Source organism: Lynx rufus, unplaced genomic scaffold, assembly GCF_022079265.1.
Source record: "Lynx rufus isolate CCGP_SWC_20201006 ecotype Redwood Valley unplaced genomic scaffold, mLynRuf1.p SCAF_6, whole genome shotgun sequence".
Classification (NCBI taxonomy): Eukaryota; Metazoa; Chordata; class Mammalia; order Carnivora; family Felidae; genus Lynx; species Lynx rufus.
This window is the reverse complement of record NW_025814878.1, coordinates 102,357,941-102,377,743: the sequence shown is the minus strand read 5'-3', so window position 1 is coordinate 102,377,743 and position 19,803 is coordinate 102,357,941. Positions and strand designations below refer to the sequence as shown.

Here is a 19,803-nt window from a genome sequence, read left to right as displayed (position 1 = left end):
AGAAATTAATGGAAGCAAAAAGGAATGAATAAATAAGCGGATAGACAATCTAAGGAACCGCACTGACATCCGAGGGCTTCCTTGGTTTGCTGAGCAGTTCTTGCCTATCCTGGGTGTGCAGTAGGGATGTGGTCATCCCTGGGTGGAAAAAAGTACAGGGGACGTATAAGTGGAGAATCACAGGAAGGACGGGTATTTGGTTACCGATTCACCAAAAGGCAGGTCACTCCATGGGTAGAAGACACTGAAATTATATTGAGAAGATTAACCCAGTGACAAGGAGCCTCAGAGGCCGAGACCTGGGTCATCAGACCCAGCCCAGGACCTTTTGGGTTCATAGGGCTCACTAACTAATATCAGTTTTTCATTTGGCAAAGCTCATTGACCCAGCCTCTCAAGTACCTATTTTGTGATAGCAAACATCTTAATTCTAAGGTGAAAGGGACCTAGGAGCAAACCTGATCCAATGCCTTTATTTCTCCCTTTTCATATTGATAGATTTTTTTTAAAAAAATGGAGACCACGATGTTTTATCCACAGTTAGTGGATTGCATGGCTCAGTAATATTTGTTGAAGAAGTAAATGAATGGTGGACTCACCTACTTCTGCTGTGACTGCAAAATCTAATCTCCAAGCTTAATAACCCTACCTTTCAGAGAGGCTCATCCAGGTGGGTCCTCAAAACCCCAAGATGCCATTAGTGCCTGGGGGCAGTGCTCTATTTCTGGAAGAAAGGGAGCAAACTTCTCAGGGGCCCATCTTTGCGATGATTTTGCCAACTTACACCCCAGTCTTGACTGCTACTCTCTGCTAAAGTCAGCACATAGGAAGCCCCAGACAATGGAAAAGGAGAGAACTTGGAGAAAAGGAAGTTTAAGTGGCATCAAAATCCCACTTCACATGACAGTTTTCCAGAAACTCAGCCCTAGCATGCTCGTCCAAAGTTGGTTTACATTAATGGATATCCATGTGCCGGGAGACTCTGTTTTTCCCAGATTAGTTGGTCTGGAGGCCCTGCCTTTCTGAAACATTTTGGCTTTAAAGAACATGTCATTGTTTTTACTAATTTGGATGTTGCTTTTCAAGTGGCAGAAAAAATTGTTATGGTATCTGAACTGTTTATCTTAGATTTTGCAGTTACCCCAAAACCTGATGCATTGGAAAAGATAAATTCACTAAAATTACTTGTATCCTGATACTTAGGTGATGAATCACTTCATATTGCTGTAAAATCTATATACTCTTATGATAAAAATACAATTAACTGCTTAGATAATAATTTAGCTCCAAATAATAAAATGATTTTGAAAGGAAAAATAATACTCTGAATAATGGGAAATTAAATCTTATTCATGAATGCAAAATCGAATATCGTTAGAGTAACAAACTCTCTGTTCATATGATAACAATTAAAGTCTCCATAGTATGTTTTATAAAATCTGATTTTAAGATTTCTCCAGAAAAACAAGCAGGAAAAAATAACCAAAAAGTTTTTCCAAAAGGCTTAGTGAAAGATTTATTTTCTAGATTTTAAAACAAGTGACAATTACCAAAACTATGTGATATTAGATTAAAAGCAAGGAAAAAATGATGAGATAGAGTATATATTTTAAAAGTAAATTAAAACCATTATAAGAACTTACTACATGAAAAAAAATACAATCCAAGAAATAATCATAATTCAGTACGTGGGCACGATCGAATCACAGTACAGAGAATAGATTAGATTCATACCTCATATCATATACTTATAATAAATTTTGGTCAAAACAAAATGATGAACATAAGAAAACTAGAAGAAAATAAGCATATTCTTTCCAACTAAAAAAGGGAGAAATACTTCTGATTCTCTAATGTTATAATTAGACATAAAATAGATGTTATAACATCCAAAAACCTAAAGAGCTTAAAAGATAAAATATAAGTGAGAAGGGGCACCTGGGTGGCTCAGTCGGTTGAGCATCTGACTCTTGATTTCAGCTCAGGTCATGATCCCAGGGTCCTGGGATTGAGCACCGCTTTGATCTCTCTTTCTCTCTGTCCCCCTCCCCCCCCACTTGCACTTGCTCCCTAAAATAAAAAAAATATGTGTGTGTGGGGGGGGAAGAGTATATGTTATAAATGTTAAAGAAAAGTTTTACCATGGAAAAAAATCAGGAACTGATCTAATCATTTGAGGTCAATATTCAGCTTTCATGTAAAATGAGGTCATAGGAAGGTTTACACACAAGGAAATGTAGACAATAAATCACCATATGGAAAAACGCTCAGGCTGAATAGCAACTAAAGAGATGTAGACGAAAGGACTTTGAAAGACCACAGAACGTCAATTAAAGTAAGTGCAGGCATTGGCGCTACAGAGAATGGGCTTTGGAGTCTGACTACTACAGATACGGATCTCGGCTTTGCCATCGTCCAGCAGTATCCTTGACCAAAAGTCTTAATTTCTCAGCGTCAGTTTTGCAGTCGGCAACAAGGGGCCATTATACACCTAGAAGGGTTATTGTGAGCCCGGAACGGTTAGTGTAAGTAAACACTCAGGACGGCATGTGGCACATGCTCGATGTCTTCAATAATGGTGGTGGCATATAGTGATGATGGGGACGATGATGGTGACAATAGCTGATGATGGGGAAGGGACGATGATGGTGACAATAGCTGGTCATGGGGAAGGCGGCGGTTATAAAAGTAATGGCGGTAGTGAGTGATGGAGATATGGGTGGCCGTGTTGTGGATGAGAGTGACCGTGATGTCAGTGACAGTGTTGTGGTGGCATTTTGAAGGTGATGGTGACAGTGGGGGTGGATGATGACGATGGGGATGGTATTGATGGTGAAGGTAGCTGATGACTAATGGTGCTGCTTTTGGTTGTCTGGGCAAAGGTAACGATAATGGGAGTGGTCATGATGTCAGGGGGCAGGGGTGGTGGCAGCGATGTGGTAAAAACACTTAAAATGATTAATGACATTGCTTGGTAGATAAATCAGCAAAACGGAATGCTAAAGATTCAATGCTATATGGACTTGTAATTTATCTTTTAACCTTCCCAGAAAGCAGCCTAGCAAGATACAGCAAGAGCCGATATATTGTGCACTTTGACACAGGAATTAAACCCTTGGGAATATGGATCGGAAAAAAAAAAATCCCTAAATTAAAATTGCTCTGGAAATGGTATAGCGATGCTATTTATAACTGGGAACAATCCAAAGCGTCAACAATGGGGAGGTGACTAAGCAAATCATGATACGTCAAGATAATGGAATAATATCATGCAGCTATTTAAAGCGAAACATGAGGAAATATGCATATGAAAAAAATTGTGTTAGAACAGCACAGAACTGTGTGTGGATAGTCAGTGTGTGTTTGTGTGCTTTTACCAAAGAACAGAAGAAATGATAAACACATGTGCATCGAGTTTTGTAAAGATTCGACCTGCATTCAGCTTTTTCCTTTTATATATATACTTGCTTAATGGACCCTTAATTTTTATGAAAGATTATGATGGAACTTGAAGCTATACCTCACTCCAAAGAGCTGGCCCTTAACTGATCAATTCCAAGGTCAGCCATCTCCCATCCCCTCCTTGGGCCCCATTTACCACCCATCTTTTAGGGCTCCTCCCACCTCTCTGTGACTCATTTTGTCTTCACAATGGTCAGGGAGAGCTTTCGGAACAAAAATAATGTTCCGTTTCAAAACGAAACACAGAGTCCTAAAAAGCTTAGCGGCATCTATCTGAGTGTATATCTACGAATTTGAATGTGGGATAGATTTGTGGTTGTGTATGAAAGGCCCGGGAGTATTGATAAGCTGTAAACTTGGGGGTAGTTACTTGACTCCTCCGTGCCTCCATTTCTCCGGCTGTAAAAGGGAAAAAAACAATGGTAATGAACTCATTGAGCTATTGCAAGGGTTAAATGAGATACTCCCCGCAAAACATGGCAGGATGCTTGATTCATAATGAGTTCATATTCATTGTTATTTACACTGAATATTAGCATTGCTCTTACTAGTCTAAGTACTCTTCCAGAAATTATCAAGAACTCTGGATTAAATATAAAAGTTCTGGCTTACCAGCTTCTTCATCTATACAATGGAGCATTAGATCAGGTAATTTGTGACATTCTGTTTCTCTGTTGTCTAGGAGACAATAGTGCTCCTTTTTATTGATTTCTGCCTCATTTTTGGAAAGATAATAATAAACTCAAAAAATATAAACTTAAACGGACTTCCCCTCTGTTTAAATATTGTTTTAATAAAATACTAATGTTTATCTTGTTAAAATATTCTGAACCCTGTCTTAATTCTCTCGATGGAAACATCAAAACGTTATCGTTCCTCATGAAACACGTTACACTTATATTTGAGATACATAACACATAATACATAATACAAAAGCTCTCTGCTTTTTCAATAATTTCTTATTTGATTTGGGGTTCTGCACCTCCAAGTTTATTCTGGGGGTTTAATTTTCATTTTTGCTAGTTTTATTCCTTTGGGGTTTTGTAATTTTTCAAAACAAATTTATTTCAACCCATCAAGGTAGAAACAACATTGTAAGGTCTACTTAAGAAGTGAGGCAGATAAGAAAAAAAAAAAGAAAAAGAAAAAGAAAAAGACGCAAGACAAGTAATTGTAGGCCTTAGGAAATTCAGAACCCCCAGACCCTCCCCCGGGTGTTTTTCATCCTTACATCCTCAACACAGGCACGCCTTGGGAAAACCCTAGAGGGCGCTGTTTTCCTGCTTGTTACCACTTTTGCCTTGCCTTCTCGATGGGAAAATGGAAAGAAAAAGAGAGGAGTGAAGCAAATTCATCATACACAAAACACAAACCATCCAAGCCCGAGGGGGATGAGGGTATGAAGTCTCAGTGCCTCTTTGCTGGGTGAGGATGCAGAAGCCCGGTGAGCTTGTCCAAGGTCACTCCATCACTCCTTAGTGGCAGAGACAAAGCTAGAGTCCAGACCTCGGACCCAGACCTTTTCTCCACCACCTGCTCTTTCATTGGATAAAACACAGAATATCAAGTGGGAGGCCCAGACAAACATTTCTGGGCACACACTCTCCCTTGCTTACTAGTTCGTGTTTCCAAGGAGTATGGTCACTGACTGACAGGTAAGGGTATATTTAGGAGTGTAGAATTCACAGGAATTTTTGAAACCTCAGAGAGATCAGCTTATTTATTTCGAAGTATAAGTTTCATGTATTTCATGAGGAAATACAGCATTTCGATGTTTCCATTGAGAGAATTGAGACAATGTTCAAAATATTTTAGCAAGGTGAACAGTATTTTATTAATGCAATATTTAAAATTTTTAAAAATAAAGTTAAAAAAAATTTTTTTTCTTTATTTATTCTTGAGAGTGAGACAAGGTGTGAGCAGGGGAGGAGCATAGAGAGAGGCAGACACAGAATCTGAAGCAGGCTGCAGGCTCCGAGCTGTCAGCACAGAGCCCGACGTGGGGCTCGAACTCACTGACCACGAGATCATGACCTGAGCCGAAGTCAGACACTTAACTGACCGAGCCACCCAGGCGCCCCTCTTTGCACACCTTCTTCCAGCATTACTCTTGGAAAAATATCTGGCAAGTACAGTCATGTCAAGGCATAAATATGGTTTGAGGTGGTTATTTTTTTATCAGGATATTTGCTTTTTTTTATTAATCAAAAAGCCTTCAACTACAGCAAGGAATTCCTTACCAGCCTTGATTTTCCCCCCAGATTCTAGATGGGGATGCCTTTTCTCTCAACTCCAACACAAGCATATCAAAGCAGGCAGTGTGCTTTCATACCCCCACTCCTCCCCCACTTGTGCTCTGTCTCTCAAAAATAAATAAATGTTTAAAAAAATTTTCTTAAATAATAATAAAAAAAGAAGGTGTGCAAAGAGAAGGCAAGGGAGGAGAGCCAGGAGGCAGTACAGGGAAACTGCAGATTTTACCTGCATCATCACTGTGTTCAAGAGTAAGCCTCCCAGAGGCGCCTGGGTGGCTCAGTCTGTTAAGCGGCAACTTAGGCTCAGGTCACGATCTCTCAGTTCGTGAGTTTGAGCCCCGCAATGGGCTCTGTGCTGGCATCTCAGAGCCTGGACCCTGCTTCTGATTCTGTGTCTCCCTCTCTCTGTCCCTCCCCGCTCATGCTCCCCCCTCCCCCCTAAATAAGTAGACATTAAAAAAAATTTTTTTTTTAAAGAGTAAGCCTCTCCAGGAATTTACATACATTTGGAAATTTTATGCTGCGGCTCTGAATTCTTTTGCTTTCGTTATCATCATGAACTTCCGCGGCACAGGTAAAATGTAAATGGAGACTGGGTCATCTTTTGCCTCACGTACGGAGAACAGACCTATTTGCCAGTGCTAGGGGTCTAGATTTCTTCAAGGGAGGCTGGCTGAGAATGCTTTGGGGAACTTGATTCTTTCATTGAACAGTCATCTATTTCTCTCACGTGGTTTGTCTCTGGGGGCCATGAAGTTATTCAAGGTGTAAAAACGCAGCTCCAGGGATTCCTAGGATTACAGCACAATTAATGAAAGCTACCATCTAAATTTGATCCTACTGAGGTCAAAGAAAGTGGGAAATCAGCAGCTTGAATCCACAATACAACTTGAAAAATCACTGACGATGAAAACCGCATTCAAAACTCTCTCATAAGTCATCAGGGTTGAAGGAATTTATCGGCTGCGTTCGAGCGCTCCATTCTTGGGCACGCTGCTTCCCCAGAACCCTGCTGACACCTAGCCCCACTTTCCATAAATAAATAATTCTTCATTTGCTGACCTGGAGCCGTGATCACGCAGCCCCTCCACCCCTGCTCTCCTCTGAGAGTAAAATGCCCTCTTGCATTTTTAATGCAACTCCCAAGACTGTGTGTCAAGTTTCCACAAAGTTTGCCAGAAGAATTAGCTGCCCCCTTTTAATAGGCAAGAGGTCAGAAAATAAACCTTTTTTTTTTTAATGACAGCATTTGAAAAATTAAGAAAACGAAACACTTGATCCAGCAGCGTACTGCATTTCACATTTTTGCAAAGATTGGTTTCTATAATTTTACCATCTGGCCCAACACAGTGAAATTCACTTTATTGGATACAATAACAACCAAGTTATTATTATTTTTCTTGCTTCCTTCCCTTCCTTCCGCTGCAGATGTGGGAAGCATGAGTCACACTGGACTGACTCAGAGGAAGTATGACTTCACGAAATACTCACGGAGTCGGGGACTTGGGGGGCTCATCCTCCACAGTGCTGGGAACCAAGAAAACATTGGCCTCTGGGCAACCATTTCTCGATTCCAGGATCTTTTGTGGAGATTTGCTTAATGTCAGTGGGTCTGTTCACTGTTTCTACAACTAGGCACCTGAACTAAAGCACTAAGCCAGATAAAAATGTATTTAACTATTATTCAAATCCAAGGTAGGGGCACCTGGCTGGCTCAGTTGGTAGAACATGTGACTCTTGACCTCAGGGTCATGAGTTCAAGCCCCACTTTGACCGTGGAGACTACTTGAAACACACACACACGCGCACACACACACACACACACACACACACACACATCCAAGGTTATTTTATTTTCTTTATAAAACCTGTATCTAATTTTTTGTATTGATGCATTGAAACTAGTATTAAACAGTTAGACATACTTAAAGAAGAAAACAGTGACAAACACTTGTAAGATGACTACGCAAACATAGCCCCTTATTAAGAGTTTGGTAAATCTCCTCCCTATCTGTGTTCTACCCAGGTTTTTATCTTTCATATCTTACAAAATTGAAATTATACTCTATTACCAGTTGGTATTCATCAAGGTACCGCAGTCTTCCACATCTAATTCTTCTCTTCTGATACACAGTATCCACAAAATTTCGAACATACCCTGGTCCTTAGAAGCCCTGGATAAATGATGCCCAATGGATATACATATTTGCTATTATTGCTTTACAAATACAAGTTTCAACAATCACTCTGTGTACAGGCAGGTGTAGACACTTTGGGGGACGTAGGTGGGAGTGGGGGTTAGGGTGGGAGCTGAGGGGAGGGTGCCAGAATTATTCCTTAGTTTCCTGAACCATCTTCTCCACTAGGATTTCAAGAAAACCACAGTTTTCTTTAGAGGTAAAGAAACAAAGTGGACTTGGCTTCCATGGATAAAACTGGTCTCCTTTACCTGTGTGTACCAATTTCCTTAACTCTGATATGTCATTTTGCCCATTGGGACTTTAATTCCCTCCACTGTGCAATGAAAATAATCTCTAAGGTTACTTTCTCCTCCGATATCCTCCGTTGCTATCTTGTCTGCCTCACCTGAAGATCTCCCTAGTTAAAGTAAACTTATCAGCGAGACCAGCTCATCAACTCTACCTCAATGGAAACAAAAGAAACATGATGAAGGTTTAGCACGTTTGCTCCCAAACAACCTGACTGCTCACGAATGGCACTAAGAAGGTAGCGAAGGTCAAAAGCCTCTTTAATGTCTGATCACCTGGTGTTCCTGTCCTGGAAGCAGACCCTCTGCTGGAGCCTGCGTGGTCATCAGTGTGGTCCCCAGAGACCTCATTTCTTACCTCAACACTGATTTTTCCCTTCCAGTTGGGTGTATACCCCATGCTGATTTTTTATAAAGGTGCTTTGAAACACAGTCCATTTAGAGTAGAGGCAGTGTCCTTCTGTTATCAGTGGCTTCCTTAAATGGAAGCATGTGGCAGTGAAGTCTAACACACAGGAGGTGGGTGTTCCTGACAGATATCACAGAGCCTGGTGCCCTTCCTTACCACATGCCCGGAGGAAGTGTGGAGTCCGGGATGGCTCAGCCTTCATGGGTAAGACTGTTGAAAGGTCAGGACTGACCAATCTGTGTCTAAATACCCAATTGGTATTGGAAGTTGCTTGGAACCAACCCTCTGACCTAACCCAAGCAGGGTTGATTGTGACATTAATAAACCTCAAGATCCTTGATCCCCTCCCTTGCACTGGTTCCTTCCAAGGTTTAGAAAAGGACCTATGATAGAGTTCACATAATCATTTGTTTTTGTCAAACTTGCAATCAAGAGATATTCAAGCAGCAATTAGTTAGGACTAGTGTCTCCTTCCATTGCAACCTCACCTCCATCATATTTTCTTTAGTATAAGATTATATTGGGAGTGCCTGGATGGCTCAGTTGGTTAAGTGTCTGACTCTTGATTTCAGCCTAGGTCATAACTTCACGGTCATGAGATGGAGCCCCATGTTGGGATCCGAGTTGCATGGAGCCTACTTAAGATTCTCTCCCTCCCTCTCCCTCTGCCCCTTCCTGCTCTCTCTCTTTCTTTCTCTCAATTTCTCTCACTCTCTCTCATAAATAAATAAATAAATAAATAAATATTTAAAAAAGATTATATTGGAGCGGCCCTGGGCATTTTGGGGACTTCACAAAATGGAAAGTTCAATTGAAGAATATATTTAGTTTGGGTTCAGTGGGATATATTTGTGTGGTTCTAAGTCGTTTCTGGTAATAATGATGTTGTTGTTAGATGGCCTCATGAAGGACTGATTTCTGGTAATAATCTTGCCATCCATTGTGCTGACCTAAAGGAGCAAGGTCAGGGGTCTAGTGCAATATAAATGTGTCCCACGGCACTAGGCACTAGACGTATGTGTATCAAAGAAGAGAGTCCAGGTTTGAAATATAGGTAACCAGAAGCTAGTCTGTAGAGAATTCTCCCAGTTACCAGATATGGAAAAGTGCAAGCAGAGGGTTTGGTTCTTACCAATGCTTATTCAAAACAGAAGTTCTCTCCTATCAGAAGTATACTCAGTCATGCAGCATATACAGTAATAAAGGCACTGTACGTTTTTAAGGGGAAGTACCCCAAATACACTTTATATATTTATAGTTTATCAACTTGTAGTAGTTCTATAAGTAATTACATTTTTGTAACTCCCAATTCTAAAAATTAAACAGTGATAATTGCATTAGTGGAGAAATTATCTTTCTCCTGTCTTATCAAAAAGTATATTACAAGATTGTAAAATGGAGAAACGATCAAAGTGTATGTAGTCCAAAAACCGCAGGGGGAGAAAGTGTTGGAGAAGGGTGGTAGGTACTTAATAAAACAGTAAGTCACTTTTCTGGATTTCTGATATTTGTGGTATTTGACAGCTTTTAAAAAAAAATTTTTTTTAATGTTTATTTATTTTTGAGACAGAGAGAGAGCATGAATGGGGGAGGGTCAGAGAGAGAGGGAGACACAGAATCTGAAACAGGCTCCAGGCTCTGAGCTGTCAGCACAGAGCCCGACGTGGGGCTCGAATTCACGGACTGTGAGATCACGACCTGAGCCGAAGTCGGACGCTCAACCGACTGAGCCACCCAGGCATCCCCTTGACAGCTTTTTTAAGTTGGTAATTTGATTCGTTTTCTCACTGCAAATGAATATTCGCTTCCGTGTCTAATGTTATATTCATAATTGTATAACCGTTTGTTAGGAAGGCTCCTTGATTGCCCTAGCTTCGGGCCCCAGGAAACCTAGATCCGCCCCTGCCCCTCACCTAACCCTTGCCACGAGCATATTTTCGTACTCTGCCTCTTCTCCACCCTCCCAAGTTCAAATGGCCTCTCTGTGGGCTCCTTGGCCTCCCATCTGGCTTACATCTCCTTCCCAAGACTCTTTGCCTCCTTATTCCAAATTCCATCTTCGCTGCTACCTGCTGTCCCCCACTCAGCTCTGCTCACCCTCGGCTCTGTTTTTCCAGTTCAATTCCTGGAACCTAAGCGCAGGACAGAATCTTCCCCCCCCCTCCTCTCCTCCCCTCCTCCCCCCCTCCTTGCTTGGAAAAGGAGTTCAGGCTGGCAGTGGGGACAGCTTGGAAGAGTCTAACCTATTCCTTGATCAGGTGCTCTATGCCTCTCGGGGGAAGAACGGGCAGAGAGCCGGAAATGCTCAGTCGGTCACACCATGGTGGCTTAGCCATAGGAATTCACGCTCTAGACCATCACAACAGCAGGGAAAATGAGCTCTCCTCACCTGGTAGAGGGCGTACATAATCTGAGAATTCAAATTTGCGAATTTAAAACTCCGAGTGGGCAGAGACAAGGGAGGAAAACAAAGAAGGCTGCTGTTCAAAAGCACTTTCCTAAAGGCCTCCTGTATCAATAACCCTGCAACCCCTAGGGAAAGGTAGGTTTGGTACAGGTTAGCCAGCTACACTCTTGCTGCATTTTGCTTTGCAAATGCAGGCTGAGAAGGCTTAGAGGCTTAGAGGCTGCTCCACCGGAAAATCTTTGGAGGCTAAACCTGGGCCATCTCACTCACAGTCATCTTGCCACCCTTTCCCCATCCTGGGGAGATACACGTTTGTCATCTTTCAAACAATGATGTCTTAAACGTATGGCCAAGCATAACATCTCCCTGGGAGTTGTGACAATGATAAGCAAACAAATGTTACAAGTGCCCAAAAGTATTCCTGTGGCTAAATCTTACCTATGCTTCTACAAGAACTTACTCCTCCCTCCTTCCCTGCCTCCCTCCTTCCCTCCCTTCTTCCTTCTCTCTCGTTTCTTTTTTCATTTCTAGCAGGCAGGGGACGTTGGGTAACAGAAGACAATGAGATTCCCCCAACTATTGAATTATCTTCAGAGAGAAGGAGTTTAAGTGCACTCATATATCAAGTAGAACAACACACAGTTAAAAATCTGGGCTTTGGGGGCACCTGGGTGGCTCAGTCGGTTAAGCGGCCGACTTCAGCTCAGGTCATGATTTCGCAGTCCGTGAGTTCGAGCCCCGCGTCAGGCTCTGTGCTGACAGCTCAGAGCCTGGAGCCTGTTTCAGATTCTGTGTCTCCCTCTCTCTGACCCTCCCCCGTTCATGCTCTGTCTCTCTCTGTCTCAAAAATAAATAAACGTTAAAAAAAAATTAAAAAAAATCTGGGCTTTGGAGGCCAACAGACACAGGTATGAGTCCTAGTTTCAATAGAACCTTCAGGTCCAGGCAAAAGCCATCAAGCTGGTTCTAGGAACGGGAAGAAATTTCAACAAGTGGCAAAGCACTGGGTTGGCTAAATCATCTCAGGGGCAAAACTATAGATTTCATACAGACTCAAATTGTCTCTTCTTTGTCATAAAAGTAATTTTTTTAAGATTTATTTATTTTTGAGAGAGAGAGAGTGAGAGCGTGCAAATGGGGGAGGGGCACGGAGAGAGGGGGATAGAGGATCCTAAGTGGGCTCTGTGCTGACAGCAGAGAGCCCAGTGCGGGGCTCAAACTCACAAACCACAAGATCATGACCTGAGCCAAAGTTGGATGCTCAACCAACTGAGCCCCCCAGGTGCCCCTGTCATCAAATTAGTTTTTGCTGTGCTGTGTTAATAGCCTCAGTCAGAAAGTTTAGGACACATGGATTCCACCGTATGGAAGGTTATAGTTACTCTTTCCAAAATGTTGAGACATGCTGGTTTCTACAAGTTCAAGTTTTCTTGACTGATTTCTTTGCTCCTTTCAGAGGCCAATGTGTGCTGCGAATCTGTAAGAGGAGGAAATCGTGGGTAATTTTTCTCAAAGTTCTTTAGCCATAGGATCCATTTTTTTGTGGACTATGTCAAGGAAACAGTGTTCTGTGGGGTATGCTTTTGGAAATAATCACCAATCTTAGGAGATCGCACCATGGCTATTGGCTGTATGTATCCTCAACAGCAAACCATTTTTGAGCCACATGGATGTTAGCAGGCTGGTTTTTTAGTTGCCCCTTGATCCCTGTCTACATCCCTCTGGGTCCCTGTGAGTCCCCGGGACCATATCCCTATGCAGAGCCACCAAAGCTCATCTACTCAACTGGAGATAACTGTCCTCACATTGTGGACTACTGCAGAGTGGTCTAACTGGCCCTTGTGCTGTTGAATGCTCTGTGCTCTGGCCCTAGTTCTTTGGTTAAATCGAATTTTCTAACATAAATAAAATGGGGAGATGTTTTATTTATTTTTAAAAAAAATTTTTTTTTCAACGTTTATTTATTTTTGGGACAGAGAGAGACAGAGCATGAACGGGGGAAGGGCAGAGAGAGGGAGACACAGAATCGGAAACAGGCTCCAGGCTCTGAGCCATCAGCCCAGAGCCCGATGCGGGGCTCGAACTCACGGACCGTGAGATCGTGACCTGGCTGAAGTCGGCCGCTCAACCAACTGCGCCACCCAGGCGCCCCTGGGGAGATGTTTTAAAAAAAGATCTTCTAAGAGATGGAAGCCAAGAGAGTATGCCATCGGTCCAAACACCAAATAAACTTGGCATCCTGAGATATTCAACCGCATCGTGTCATTACTCCTGCTAATGGGAGACAGTGCCCGCTAATTGCCAAGATTGAATCATTCCATCTGAGGGCAGAGTTACTAGCAGAGGCCAGACCAATTTACTGCTCTATAAATTTTAGAAATGAAAATACTGATAGATGCATCAACCTTCCAAACACAAGGATAATATTTCAATAGTAAGTAAATATTGTTGCCAGGAAAATGGGTGTTTTCTACTTCCTCGCCATGAAAGGAATGTACGGGCTCTGAGGCACTTTGGCTTAGGTGGCAGCCAATATATTTCAGGCAGAATGCCCTCTCCTAGTAGGTCCCCCTTTCTCCTAAAGCTCTTAAGGTCAAAAACTGTCTTTGACATTTGCAGCAGATTCTTCCACTTGCATCTGTATATAGATCCCAAAGTATTCTAAAAATAACCAAAAAGAAGAAGAAAAGAGTGACAGCCTCCCTAAATCATACATAGTATATATGTATATAAAAATCAAAAGTATATGCAGTAAAACCTTGGTTTGCTAGCATAATTCACTCCAGAAACGTGCTTGTAATCCAAAGCACTTGTATATCAAAGTGAATTTCAAGAACCATTGGCTCAGTTGTGATTCTGTGACGTCGCATACTACTCGTATTGTAAGACGTCTCTCGTTTATGGAGTTAAAATTTATTAGAAACGTTTGCTCGTCTTGCGAAACACTCGCAGAGCAAGTTACTCGCATTCCGAGGTTTTACTGTATTTTATATCTGTATGTAAAAGTGTGTGTGTGTGTAATATACATAATCTCATTGAGGCGTCTTTGAGATGAAGAGGTAGAATTTCTGAAAATGGCAAATACCAACTACCAAAAACGTTTCTGTCTCAGCTATCAACAAAGGCTCTTTCTCTGAACTCCTAGAGCACTTCACTGAACAACCTATTCAATAATTGTCACCTCTGCACTAGTGATGGCTGTTACTCTCTCCTCTGAGCACTTGCGAGCTTCTTCCGCGTTGAAACCATGCTCCAGCCCCTTGACGGCATGGCAAACCCATGCTGGAGGCTCAGTCGGTGTTTGTGGGACTGAGTTATTTCAGACCTGCTTGCTAGCTCTGCCTCTACCATTATATCAGTATGATTGGGGACGAATTATTGGGTTGGGGTTCCTCTCCTTTTTTTCTAAGTGCTCCTCCCTGTGACCCGTGGCTGGGGACATCTATAAATGTAGGGTGATGGGGTAACCAGCCATGTGATATGCTTAGAGAATGCTCGAATGGCTTTCCCTTTCATGCTGTAACTCCTGTGACATGTCAGCTGAATCTCACAACAGCAATCCCTTGTATTTGGTTAGTGTTTTACATTGTACACAATACTGTCTCCTATATCTTCTTTTGATACCCACGGTTACCTTACCAAGTAGGAAGAGTATATATTATTCTTACATCAGAGATATGGAAATTGGGACTCAGGTACATTCATTTGACTAATAGCACTCGGTTAGCAATGAATTCAGCCTATGTTTTCTTTCCACTATAGTCACTCTCTGAGCTTAGGCATCCGGGCTGTGAAGTGGGTCTATTCTTTGGGTGGGGTGAGGTGGTATTTAGGACCCATATGTTCGGCCTCTTTCTGCACAAGCATTCAGTAAACATGGTTAACGTCTCACACATCCAGGTCCCAGGGCTAATGTGATACCAGAAAGTAATCCAGTATTTTCCACCATGTACTTCATGAAAGACTAGCATGATGAGATTTCCCTGAAAAAAAGAAAATCTTGCAGTCAAACCAATTATGTTATGTTTATATTTAGAACCCTTTGTGCATGAAGTATTACTGGCACATTTCTGCCCACAGACCCTCCTGAGACCCTCCTGCTGAGAAGCAATATATGAAAGTATGAAAAAGACAAATTCTCACAAGAATAAAGAAAATGGACAAAGTCACTAACAGACAAGGGATGTAGACATACTTGTAGAAGGCAGCTAGGAGCATGCCAACGGATGATAGGGGACACAGAAAGCTATTGCCCAGAATAAATCCCAAGGGGGCTACAGAGGAGGTGGGGACCATGCTTCCTGCCAGGACCCTGGAGAAACAGTAGACTAGCACATGGCCAGTGGGTGGGAAGCGCAATGTGGGGTTCAAGTGGAGTGACTCATTCAAAGTCTGTCTTGGAACAACCACACTGGATGACAGCCAAATGCCTCCCCCAGCTGGAGGTGACATTTACCTCCAGGCTCTAAATGGAAGGTTCTTCTCAGGAAGCCATCTGATGAGCAGGGGGAGAGCTCAAGCTTCACGGTATGGGCATGGCAGCACCGGGGTAAAGCCTTGCTCACTCTGGCGTTTGGAAATCCGCTCCCTTCCTGCTCACCCTGAAGTGAGGTTGGTTGATTTGACTTCCTCTGTCTCTCTGCCTTCATAAGGTGGCATGGGACCCTTTGACAAAGGACCAATTAGAAAATAAGGCCAGAATTATTAGGAATTAAAAATGTATCTGCTGGGGCGCCTGGGTGGCTTAGTCAGTTAAGCGGCCGACTTGAGTTCAGGTCGTGTTCTCGCGGTTGGTGAGTGCGAGCCCCGCATCGGACTCTGTACTAACAGCTCAGAGCCTGTAGCCTGCTTCCGATTCTCTCTCTCTCTCTCTCTCTCTCTCTCTCTCTCAAAAATAGTAAAATATAAAAAAAATTTTTTAAAAAACATATCTGCCAAAAATAAAAAATCAAATAGAGCTGCAAAATAAAGAAAATCTTTCAGAACATAGAGGCAAACAGAGAGAGACAGATAATGTGAGAGAAAAAACAAGAAACAGAGGCCAAACCCGGAAGGGACAACGTCCAACTAATCGGAGTTATGGAAGGTTTGGAGAATACAGACAGCAGGGCCCTGCCTGACACACCACACACTCCGTACGGCCATTCCTGTGCCAGACCCCAGATAGGCAAAGCCCCTGCCCCTGGAGCTGGCCAGCATCCTAGCAGCACAGGCAAAAACAGCGAAGTGCAATGCCAGGGGTGGAAAGGAAACAAGAAGACAAGGGAACTGGGCAACAGGAGGTGCCGCCGGCTTGGACGGTGAGGAGGTAACACCGGACACTGAATCAAGCGAGGGATTGAGCCCAGTGAGTGTTTGTTGCGCCGAAGAAAGGAGGAAAGTGCCCAGATGGAAGAGGGATGTGGTGCTGAGCAAGGACCACCTCACTGTTCTCACTTGTAAACTGAGGGCTTCCACTAGATAATCTCCGAGCCTGTCGTGGTTAGAAAAGGGCCTTCGCTCCCACCCAGTAAATCCACTTTAACTGGTGAGGTCAGCATTAGTGGTTTCAGGGCACACATCACATCTGGTGATGTGTGTTATGAAACACCAGGCAACGCTTTATCTCAGCCTGTGCTTCTTTTCTGGGCGAACTGTTTCCTCCAGAGGTCCCGGGACTGGGGTTTTATACTGTGGCTATTTTTAGTCGCTGTCCGCGGTGGCTGCTGGGACCTATTGCCTCAAGAGGCTGACGAGAACTTTCCCCCCGGGGGGGGGGGAGGAGGCATTCCGTTCTGTAATCTTGCCCTGTAGAGCTCTCTAATTGAGATTTGACGATTTCCAACTCGGAGAACTAGATACTTCCTTCATGCATGGCGAGATCAGGTAGCTGTGCTGTGTATTCAGCAGTCAGCAAGAAACTAAGTTATTTTGGTCGGTAGATCCATAGCTGCTATTCAAAACCTTTTTGCTGAAGTAAAGGGGATTGTTTTGCTCTGGGTTGACTGATGCTTGGAAAGTGTTGGTTGAGGGAGGTCCAAGGAAGATGCCCCTCTACTGATTTTTCACAAGAGCTTCCCAGGGCCTGTGCCCCCAACGCGCATGTTCCTTCCTTACCAGTTAACCAACTGGCATTCAGGGAAGCAACTCGAAAGGTCTGGTCGGGAGATTCTGAGCTAGCTTTTTAACCTGTTAGTGCTGACACTTCCTTCTCTGCTCCAAGATAATACAGGCAGGAGCGGCGGTAAAATCCCCCACTGCCAAAATCATCTTCCCAAGGCACAGTTCTGACCTTGCAACTTCCTAGTTCAAAACCTTCAGAAACTCCCTGCTGTAGACCAAGTACGCTTTATAAATCTTAGCTGCCATTCCAGGCCTTCTTCAGTCTCCAACACGATCCCCAGGTATAATTTTGTTTCTCCATGCCTCTACCTTCAACCCCCATATGCTCCATCCAAACCATATCACTGAATGTTCCCTATAAAGGTATTTTTCCACTCCCATGCCTATTATGGACTGACTGTGTCCTCTCAAAATTCATATGTTGAGGCCCCGAGTCCCAGTGTGGTAGTATTTAGAGATGGGTTCTATAAAGAAAAGGTTAAATGAGATCATATAGATTAGATTACCAATTAGATTATTGTCCTTATATCAAAAGAAGAGACACCAGAGAGCCCATTCTCCTCCCCATGAGGACATGGAGAGAAGGCTGCCATCCATAAGCCATAAAGAGAGCTGTCACCAGCCCTACCATGCTGGCACTTGGACCTTAGGTTTCGAGGCTCCAGAACCGTGAGGACATAAATGTCTGTCGTAAAACCTCCCAGTCTGTGGTACTTTGTTACACAGCCCAAGCTGACTGATACAGTGTCCTTGCATGTGCAATCCCTCTTCACAGAGTGTCCCTTTCACTTTCCATTGGACCAAATCCTTCAAAGAAATTCTTCCTTTTCTGGGAAGTTTTCACAGATCTTCTTAGCCAGAAATATCTTCCTTTTACAACTTCCCAAAGAACATTGTCAGCACTTTAAAATTGTTTTCATTTTCTGACTAATAGTTACTTGAAAATATGAAATCTTTCCTACTGAACTGAAAGTCCTTGAAGGCAGGGACCTTGAAAGCAGGTACTTGAAGGCAGATACTCATCCTTGTGTCTCCCATAATTATCTAACCATCATCTTTAACATATGAAAAATGATATCTGAGCTTTCTCTAGGCATGTGTGAAATGCTTTCTGCATTTAGTTGGAATCTTCACAATCACCTTACAAAGAAGGTATTGTTATTCTCATTTTTAAAATAATGACATTAACTGTATAATTCCACTTTTATGAGGTCTCTAGAATAATCCAACTCATCAAGACAAAAAAGCAGGATGGTGGTTGACAAGGGCCAGGGAAAGGGAATGGAGAGTTAGTGTTTAATGGGTACAGAGTTTCTGTTTTGCAAGAGGATAAGAGTTCTGTGGGTATATGGTGGTGACGTAGCATGACAACGTGAATGTATTTAATGCCACTGAACTGTATGCTTAAAAAAATGGGTTAAGATGTTAAATTTTATGCTAGGTGTATTTTCCCACAATTTTTTTAAATAATGAAACTGAGTTGCAGAGAGGTAAAGTAACTTGCCCAAGGTCGTCCAGCTAGAAAGGGGGCATGCTTAGATTTGAGCCGTCTCTGCCCACTCTTCTTGTTTTATTTCATTTTGGTGCATCTTCTTTCTCCATTGTATAAATTCTGGTGTTCCTCAAAGCTCTATCCTTAGCTTTCTTGGATTCTGGGTTCAGAATTAGAAAACGATGAACTGTCTGGGTAAACAGAGTAGAATAATGTGCCCCCTGCGTAAGCAGCATCCCTACAACAGCTGGTTTCTTGGGTAGACTTGAATGGATGCCAGCCCTGCCTCCCTTTGACAAGCACCCCTGCATGAGGTGTAACCTGCACAAGTAGTGGTGTGTGTAATGGGTTGTCCCAGCTCATGAGAGCCAACTATGTACTTCTCTTCCCAACTTCCTGTTCAGTGATGCCACACCGGCCGCTGGAAATTGGCTTTGGTGGGAATATTTACATTATGGAAACCAGCAAATACTAAAAATGAAGACATTTCTCCCCAGAGAAACTGTTGCTAAGATTTACCAGCACACTGCTGTGCACAACGTACAAACTGGCTTTATTGGGATCTCTACTCTCCTCTGGCTTGAACTTCTTTACATCAGTTGCTACGGCTGTTATTTCCATATGCCAGCGAGACCTCTACATCTATTCTTGTCCCTCTTTCTACTTTTAGACCCATAGGTCTGCCGCCTTATTGAGCACATCAACCTGTATATGCCAGGGCACATTAAAATGTTGAAAACAGCTCCCTTCCTTCAAATTTTCTCTTCCTTAAACTATAGTGTCACAATCCCCATGGTCTTCCACATCCAACTAGGTACCCAGTCTCAGAAGTTCTGTCTCCTAACTAGTTTTCACCGACTCCGTGTTTGTCATTGCTTTCTGTATGAGTTCAGACTCTCATCATCATCGTTGTCATCATCATCATCATCATCATCAATCTCTCACCTGTGACATAATATCGACTGTTTCTCTTAGCCGGCTAACTGGTCTACCTGCTTCTTCCATCCTCCTTATTATATCAGACGTTCACAGCTGTGCAAATGGAACCCATCATTATTCTGCTTAATTTTTCATGATACCCCATTCACTACAAGGTTAAATCCAACTTCCCTAGTTTAGCACACAAAACCTTTCACAGTAGGGCCCTAACCTTGATTTTCAGTGTCATCTAGTGCTTCCTGAAACATA

At 42.8% G+C, this 19,803-nt stretch overlaps 1 long non-coding RNA gene across 3 annotated transcripts in view; it reads left to right on the top strand.

The window, feature by feature from the left end:
- LOC124528085 (uncharacterized) overlaps positions 1–19,803 on the top strand; it is a 42,605-nt gene that overhangs the window by 20,586 nt on the left and 2,216 nt on the right. For 2 of the 3 annotated variants that reach the window (XR_006966078.1, XR_006966076.1), the window contains 2 exons: positions 12,478–12,520; positions 12,998–13,021. The exons of the other annotated variant lie outside the window; for it this stretch is intronic. This is a non-coding gene — a long non-coding RNA (uncharacterized LOC124528085). Of the gene's footprint in view, positions 1–12,477; positions 12,521–12,997; positions 13,022–19,803 lie in introns of those variants that run through there. 3 annotated transcript variants of the gene reach the window in all.